The sequence below is a fragment of the Adiantum capillus-veneris genome, chromosome 24 (assembly GCF_014529385.1).
Source record: "Adiantum capillus-veneris isolate H3 chromosome 24, ASM1452938v2, whole genome shotgun sequence".
NCBI classification, from domain to species: domain Eukaryota; kingdom Viridiplantae; phylum Streptophyta; class Polypodiopsida; order Polypodiales; family Pteridaceae; genus Adiantum; species Adiantum capillus-veneris.
The window spans coordinates 6,359,408-6,368,956 of NC_140954.1; positions in this window are offsets into that span (position 1 = coordinate 6,359,408).

A 9,549-nucleotide genomic window follows, 5' to 3' on the forward strand; every position below is an offset into this window, starting at 1 on the left:
TTGTCCAATCAATGGCAAAACAACAACTTGCATGGAAGTGGAGGATGATGAACACTGGCGAGCATTACTCGATTCTACATCGACTTGCAGTGAAGGTTTTGGCGCAATGTGCAACAAATTTGAGCTCTGAGAAAAATTGGAGTATGTACAAGTATGTTCATAGCACAATCTGCAACAAATTATTAGCAAACAGAGCTGAAAATTTAGTTTACATGTTTTGCAATAAAAAGATTGTGCATCATATGGAAAGTGTTGACTACGAGGAAGAAATACCTAGTTGGTTCTATGACTGTCAAAACAAATAGAAGATAAAGGTGAGTTCAATGTTGGCATATCTCAGTGCATGACAACAAAATTGAAGAGAACATCACGCTAGACGTAAACGATTCAATAGAGCAAAACATACAATGTTCAGGCTCAAAGCAAAATAATGATTGTACAAACTCAACGTACGATGTCACAAGATTGTAAGATGTGAAATGTAACTGAAGCTTATATTCTGAAACAAGTTTTTAATACAAAGTATTGTGAGGGTTGATGTTTTGATTGTGCTTCTTCAGCATTGAATAGATTTCTAATTACACTAGGGGTGCTTTGTCGTGCTTGCTTGAATTTATAATCATTGGCCATCCCAAACATGTAATATACACCTTGTCAAATTTCTTTAGAACAGGTTCCACATCGACTATTGTTTGCATTAGTCTAATTAAGTAAATTAGGTGATTATAATGGCCACATGCCAATGTGTAGTATCCGTGACTCTATCCACCAAAAGTCTTGTAGCATATGGGGCATTGTGGATTTGCTCGTTGTGTCAAGTCTTTAATCTCTTGGCTTAGGCGAGATCAAGACTTTTTTCCATTCTAGCTTGTGACCTTGAGGTGTTTGGGTTACTTGAAGGAGCCGTGTTATTTTTGTATCCTTCTCTGCCAACTGTGTCATCAAAATATGTTTCTCCTTTTTCAAGTCTAGCTCTACACCTTCAACTATTAGTGCCAACTCTTCTCGTGTGAATATCACACAGCTCTCCCATATATCATGTGTGACCATGATTGTCTCCTTTGAGGAGAAGTCTTGTAACATTTAATGGCCTAAAATCTTATGTGTAGCGGAAATTAGCATGAACATAGTGGGCATTTCATTAGAATAGATTCCTAATGAGAATTACAAGAGTGCTTGGGTTAAGAGAGAGCAACAAAAAGCATAACACCTAGTTAGATAGCATCGACAATACTTTCAAAAGAGAGAGAAATTAAGCTATTGACAACAGTTGAGGACCGGATTTGCATGGAGCCGGTCCCCCCTCCAAAAGGCTTTGTATTATGGTTTCTCCCATCAAGAGAGACATTGTACAATACAATTCTTTGTGTTCCTTCAAGACTAGCTAGTGCAATGAAGATGGAAGCTTCATACACCAAGCAAAACATTTAATCAAACACAACTTGAATTATCCCCGTTCTCAGACCCAAGACCTCACACACCTTCGAAGATGGTGAGAGCTAGCAGGGTATGAGAGTAGATTGAGAGGAAAAAGGAGTATCTTACGAGAAAGATGTACATCTCCTCACATAATCACTCATATTAGCATAGCTTAGCTTAGTAATTAGCTTGGTAGAGGAGATGAGCATGCATTGAAGCTTGGCTCTTGGTTGGATTTGCATCCACATGCCAAGAGAGTGTTGATGTAGGCTTCTATCTCACAAGCTTGGAGTAGGTGATGAGCTCTCCATTAAAGCTTGAGAGGAGATAGAGTATTCTTCCTTCACACATGGTCAAGTGTGAGTGTGTGTGTGTCAATGCCCAGCAAAAATCAGCCCTCTCTCTCTCTTGGGCGAGCCCTAGCTGCTAATTAGGTCTGGCTTTTGCCTCATTGGACCTCCCCAGGTCAAGCCAATAGGAATTAAACAGCATAAGTGATAGCCTTCAGACATGTGTCCCCCTTTCCCCTTTTGTGAGAGCTTTAGATAATTAAATAATTAAACAAAACTCTCATTGGACCCCTTTGTCTCCTGGCCAATAGGAATCAGGCAAGCCATGTGGCTTCTGAATGCTCATTGGACCCTTTGGGAGACTGCCCAATAGTCTTCTAGGAGACTTATTTCTCATTGGTTTCTTTTATTAAATGTTTTTAACTTAATTAAACTACATTTACTCTAGCTTAATTCTCATTGGTCCACTTCAAGGGTCTTCCAATAGGAACTGGGCACACCTTGTGGGCATCTGGCCTAGGAAACTGACATGTGTCCCTCATTCCCTTTGTGTAAAGGGAGCCTGTGTGTGTGTGTGTGGCTTTCTCTCTCATCCCCTAGCTCGCCCCCTCCCATGTAGGGATGTGCAAAGACTTTTAGGGCACACACAAAGCATCCAATTTTCCCTAGGGTTGACCTTTGGACTCAACCTTTGAATTTTGGAACCTTAGCATTTTGGAAGTCTTAATGGGCTGAACCTTAGGGTCTTTTTGGCCCATTGTTTCACATGGCTCTTTTGCAGATGCCCCCCCCTTTGGATCCCTATTTTCCCTCCTTTGGATCCCTACTGTGGCCGGTCTGCTAGCTTAACCAATATTCTAGCTTTTTCTCCCTTGGCACTTCCCCACATTAAATAATCAGTTTAATATGAGAAAATCATTTAGGAGAATTAGATATTGATTATTATGACATTACCTTTCTCTTGAAATCATAGTCGTCCTCGACTATGGTGTAGAGAAGATAAAGCATATGCATGAGTCCTTTTCTTTAGCGGGTAGAGGATCCCTATGTTACCCTACGACATCATTCCATAATGGATGACTAGTCCATTTGGCGCTTGAGAGCCTGAGGCTGCCGCAAGCATGTCTGCACATTAGTCCTATCAGTCTTCCATAGTAGAGTGACAAGCTCTACTTGGTGTTCGGGAGACGTCGTCTCCGCAAACTTGATCTAAGCATGCATAGTACTTCATTTTTGTGCACAAATAAAGAAAAAGAGAGTCTTATAAGACAAAAATTTTGTTCATTTTTAACATTTTGTACATTTGCTTACTCTTGGGAAGCATTGTAAGCATTGACAAGGCTTAGGTTATCCTTTAATTGTATGCCTTGCATCCATCTAGCATCTTCAAAAGGATAATTCTTAAACTTAATAAGATATCGTCGGATAGTCTTATCGCCTCTTAATACCTTGTCTTCATGTCAGAGAATGGACTCGGGCTGCAGCACCTCCTCGTGGTCCTCGATCTCCGGTGGGTCTTCAATAGTTGGTTCTTGAGGTGGCTCTCCTTTGTAAGGCTTTAATAGGCTCACATGAAAAGCATTGTGTAGGAGCCAATGATTGGGCAACTTAAGTTGATAGGCCATCTCATTGATTGGCCTAAGAATCTGGAAGGGACCATAATACCTTTTTGCTAGTTTAGCATAGTACTTTTGGTGGCCCGTAGGATTCTTGCCCGTCGTGTGCCTTAATCGAGCCTTGGGAAACTTTAACAAGACCCAATCGTTTTCTTTAAAGGCTTGGGCTCTTCTGTGCTTGTTAGCAGCAGCCTTTTGCCTTTGCTGTGAGATAGAGATAGCATCCTTAATCTTTTGGAAAGATTCTTGTAGGTCTCGGCTATACTCATCTGCAGCGAAGATCTTCCCATGTACCTTAAGTAGCAAGGGACTTTTTGATCTTCCCTCAATTACCTCGAAAGGTGCTTTTCCTATGGAGGTATGTACAGTGTTATTGTAAGCATACTCTACTAAGGGTAAGTACTTCTCCCATTGGGATCTTTGATCTACTTCCGTTACATAGGCTTTTAGTAGATCAAGAATGGTTAGGTTAGCTATTTCACTTTGGCCATCAGTTTGTGGATGATAGGCCGAAGAGAAGTTTAGCCTTGTTCCTAAATTCTCAAAGAGACCCTTCCAGAAATTACTGGTCATTCTAGGATCTCTATCCGACACTATGGACATTGGCAAGCCATGGTACTTGAAAATTTGTGAAATGAAGAGGGTTGCCATTTGATGGGCTTTGATAGTCTTTTTGACAGGTATAAAATGAGCTTGTTTACTGAACCTGTCTACTATCGTCCATATTCCCGTATTCCCATGGATAGACTTAGGCAATCCAAAGATAAAATCCATGGATATGCTCTCCCAAGGTGAATTAGGGATTGGCAAGGGTTGAAGCAATCCAAGTTGCTTCCCTCTATCAAATTTTGTCTTTTGACATACCACACATTTGGAAACATACTCGTGTATGTTCACTTTCATGGTAGGCCAATAGAAATATGTTTCAATTCCCTTTAGGGTAGACTGAATCCCTCTATGCCCCGCATATGGGGGAGCATGAGATTCATACATTACTTTCTCACGTAGTGAGTTAGTAACGCATAGTCTATTGCCATAGAGAAGATAACCATCTTGTAAAGTAAATGGTTCTTCTTTCTTCCCTAATCCAAGGGCTGAAATCACATCTCTAAAATCGGGATCAATAGCATACTCATCTATCATTGAAGATAGATCATTGTGAGTTGCTATGGAAACCACATTCACTCTCGGTCGTCTTGAGAGTGCATCGGCTACTTGATTATGCTTGCCAGCAATGTGAGCAATATGAAAATGAAATTGCGAAAGGAAATTTGCCCACCTCATTTGTTTGTCGGAAAGCTTGGTCTGCGTCATGAAGTACTTAAGACTTTGGTGATCCGTTCGCAGAATGAAAGGAGTCCCTAATAAATAGTGCTTCCATGAGTCTAAGGCATGTAGAACTGCAAGGAGTTCTTTTTCGTATATGCCTAGAGCTTGCTCAACAGGGTCGAGCCTTCGACTCTCATAGCCTATGGCGTGCCCTTCTTGGAGCAGAACAGCCCCAAGGCAATCACCACAAGCATCACATTGGACCTCAAATGGTTTTGAGAGATCCGGTAGTGTAAGCACAGGTTGAGAGATAAGCTTTTCTTTAAGCTTTTCGAAAGCATTGTTCTCCTTAGCAGACCACGTATACCTAACATTTTTCTTTGTTAGGTCATGTAATGGTCCCGCAATTCGTGAGAACTTTTCTATGAAGCGTCTATAGTATGCACACATACCTATAAAGCTTCTTAGTTCATGAAGATTCCTTGGTTTAGGCCATCCTTTTATTACCTCTAACTTGGATGGATCCATTTGGATTCCATCTTGAGAGATAATGTGACCTAAATATTGAATCTCTTGCAAGAAAAATTCACTTTTCTTTCGATTAACATAAAGTTTATTCTCTCTTAAAACTTGAAATATTACCTGGAGGTGTTGCTTGTGTTCCTCCAATGAATTAGAGTAGATGATAATATCATCAAAGAACACTCCAGTGAAGGTTCGATGAGGCCTGAACAGCTTCTCCATCAAGCGGTTGAATGTGGCTGGTGCATTAGTCAAGCCAAAAGGCATGACAATGTATTCGTAAAGACCAAATGTAGTACGAAATGCGGTCTTTACAATGTCTTGATCAACTATCCTTATTTGATGATAGCCACTTTTTAGGTCAATCCTACTGAAGTAGGTCGATCCTTGTAGCTTATCAAATAGGTCTTCTACCCTTGGAATGGGAAACCTATTCTTGATAGTGATCCTATTTAGTGCTCTATAGTCGACACACATACGATATGTGTCGTCTTTCTTTTGCACTAATAGCACAGGTGAGCAAAATGGAGATGAGCTAGGCCTAACCATGCCCTTCTCAACTAACTCATGCACTTGCCGCATAATCTCCTCTTGTTGAGCTTGAGAAACTCTATAAGGAGGTTTGTTAGGCGGTGAACTTCCTAGAAGAAGTTCAATTGCATGGTCGTCATTACCTCGTTTAGGAGGTAGCTCACAAGGGATGTCGTCAATAAAAACATCTTGAAACCCCTTGAGAAAATTGGATAACTCTAATTCCTTTTGGTTGCTTTTATTTTCTTTTGCTAAAGCATTAGGTTCATTTTGAGAATCTTTAACAAAAATCATGTACACGGAAATAGAGCTCTTTATTGACTTGTTGAAAGCTGGTGTATGTACAATGGGGATGGTGTTACCCATCTCCTTAGCATCTATATACATGTCCTTTTCCCTGAACTTAAAGGAGATTCTCCTTTCAGGAAATTTAATATCGGCAGCCAGGCGGTCAAACCATGGTGCCCCTAGGATTACATCCTCATGCTTGAGAGGAGAGATAAAGAAGTCCTCTTTGTCCACATAGCCTTGGACATGAAGCCTCAATTTCCCGATTAAGGGAGTGACTGAAGCTTCTTGCCCCTTGAAGGCACTGTCTGCGGGTAGGATATCTCCCATCTCGTAGGATTGTATGCCTAGCTTGGTGGCTAACTCCATAGATATGAAATTGTGAGTAGAACCAGGGTCAAAGAGAATAAAAGCATCATGTTCTCTTACCTTTCCCCAAGCATGGCATAGAGGAGATCCTTTGTGGTGAGTTTGGTGAATCTCCTCCTCTTGGATTTCAACCAAAGAAGCTCTAGGAGGATCTTGGCGGTTGTTCTTTTGGGGACAAGCGCGGTACGCATGCCCTTGTTCGCCGCACTTGAAACACCGGTTATCTTTACGATAACGCTCAAGCTCTTCAGGAGAGAGTTTATTCTTTCCTTTGTAAACTCCCTTCTCTTTAGCTTTGTTGGAAGTGCCCTTAGGAGACTTTTGGACATTGTCCTTCCCCTTAGGCTCATTGGAACCCTTGTTTTCCGGGGGCTTATTATTTCTTTTACCCCCCGTTTGGAAATTGATTCGCGAGGCCACCATAGTATGGTGTATTACCGCCGATATGGTACGTGGCCTTTGGGAGTTGACATACTCCGCCATTTCTTCGGTTAAGCCCGCACAAAATTGTTGCTTTTGCTCTCCAAAATCCAACTTTTTGAAGACAGTGGCTTTGAGTTGTAGGTCCCAAAACTTGTCTACATATTTGTGGATAGATTCATTGGGAGAGAGCTTTAAGCTTCGCCATTCGGTGAGTACTTTGTCTTTGGCATCGGTGGCCAAAAACTGCTTCATAATGGAAGCTCTTAAAGCCTTCCATGTTCGTGGAGCTTCACCGTTGGCTCGTAGGCTAGACCACCATTGTCTGGCGGACTTTTGAAAGTGCATAGCTACATGGCGTAGCTTAGAGGACTCCGTGAAGCCCTCATCTCCAAACGCCGCATCGAATTGCTGGATAAAGGCCAAAACTTTGTCTGTAGCACCGAAGGTGCCATCATAGGTAAGGAAAGAGATGCTCTTCCCTCCCTCTTTGAATTTCTTCAGCTTGGACGACCTCTTCCATGCGGCATAGGATTTCCTATGGCCTCTTCTTTTTGATGGTTCAAAAGTTGCACCATCACTTTCTTCAGAAGATGAAGAATTTGAAGAAGGTGGAGAAGAGGGTGACCTCTTTCTCGCCTTTTTCTTGTCTTGATCTTTGTCGTCTTCACCATAGCTTTCATAAGAGGAAGAGGATGAAGAAGATGGAGAAGAGGGTGTCCTCTTTCTCGCCTTTTTCTTCTCTTGCTTTTTATCATCCCTCTTTGAATTATGGCGTGGAGAAGAGTGTGATGGTCTTCTCCGCTTTGGTGGTGATGGAGAGCGTTTAGCCCGCCGTCTTCGCGGAGCCATCTCCGCCGAGGTGGCGGGAAACTCGCTTCTTTCTCGTTCCTTCGGTGGAGGCTCTTGAGTTCTCCTTTGGGAAGGAGATGCATCATCAAGAAGTAAGTTCTTGAGCCCTTCATATGGATTCTCTTCTTCTTCCCGAATCGGAGAGAGACCTCTTTTGGTAGTCTCACAAGGAGGCTTCCTAGGTGTTCTCTTGTCATGGTGATGAGCTTGGAGAATCCCGTGAGCACGGAGCTGCCGTTGCACTTCACTTTGGAGAGATGGATTGCCCATGGCTTGTTGAAGCCTAGAATCTTATGTGTAGCGGAAATTAGCATAAACATAGTGGGCATTTCATTAGAATAGATTCCTAATGAGAATTACAAGAGTGCTTGGGTTAAGAGAGAGCAACAAAAAGCATAACACCTAGTTAGATAGCATCGACAATACTTTCAAAAGAGAGAGAAATTAAGCTATTGACAACAGTTGAGGACCGGATTTGCATGGAGCCGGTCCCCCCTCCAAAAGGCTTTGTATTATGGTTTCTCCCATCAAGAGAGACATTGTACAATACAATTCTTTGTGTTCCTTCAAGACTAGCTAGTGCAATGAAGATGGAAGCTTCATACACCAAGCAAAACATTTAATCAAACACAACTTGAATTATCCCCGTTCTCAGACCCAAGACCTCACACACCTTCGAAGATGGTGAGAGCTAGCAGGGTATGAGAGTAGATTGAGAGGAAAAAGGAGTATCTTACGAGAAAGATGTACATCTCCTCACATAATCACTCATATTAGCATAGCTTAGCTTAGTAATTAGCTTGGTAGAGGAGATGAGCATGCATTGAAGCTTGGCTCTTGGTTGGATTTGCATCCACATGCCAAGAGAGTGTTGATGTAGGCTTCTATCTCACAAGCTTGGAGTAGGTGATGAGCTCTCCATTAAAGCTTGGGAGGAGATAGAGTATTCTTCCTTCACACATGGTCAAGTGTGAGTGTGTGTGTGTCAATGCCCAGCAAAAATCAGCCCTCTCTCTCTCTTGGGCGAGCCCTAGCTGCTAATTAGGTCTGGCTTTTGCCTCATTGGACCTCCCCAGGTCAAGCCAATAGGAATTAAACAGCATAAGTGATAGCCTTCAGACATGTGTCCCCCTTTCCCCTTTTGTGAGAGCTTTAGATAATTAAATAATTAAACAAAACTCTCATTGGACCCCTTTGTCTCCTGGCCAATAGGAATCAGGCAAGCCATGTGGCTTCTGAATGCTCATTGGACCCTTTGGGAGACTGCCCAATAGTCTTCTAGGAGACTTATTTCTCATTGGTTTCTTTTATTAAATGTTTTTAACTTAATTAAACTACATTTACTCTAGCTTAATTCTCATTGGTCCACTTCAAGGGTCTTCCAATAGGAACTGGGCACACCTTGTGGGCATCTGGCCTAGGAAACTGACATGTGTCCCTCATTCCCTTTGTGTAAAGGGAGCCTGTGTGTGTGTGTGTGGCTTTCTCTCTCATCCCCTAGCTCGCCCCCTCCCATGTAGGGATGTGCAAAGACTTTTAGGGCACACACAAAGCATCAAATTTTCCCTAGGGTTGACCTTTGGACTCAACCTTTGAATTTTGGAACCTTAGCATTTTGGAAGTCTTAATGGGCTGAACCTTAGGGTCTTTTTGGCCCATTGTTTCACATGGCTCTTTTGCAGATGGCCCCCCCTTTGGATCCCTATTTTCCCTCCTTTGGATCCCTACTGTGGCCGGTCTGCTAGCTTAACCAATATTCTAGCTTTTTCTCCCTTGGCACTTCCCCACATTAAATAATCAGTTTAATATGAGAAAATCATTTAGGAGAATTAGATATTGATTATTATGACAAGTCTATTAGACATTGCTGAAAAAATTGTGTGTATAACATCTTTGCAAAGTGAAACACACAATTTGCACTGTGCAATGGATGTCCAAAAACTTTTAAGTAGATTCTTTCATCATTTTTCCTA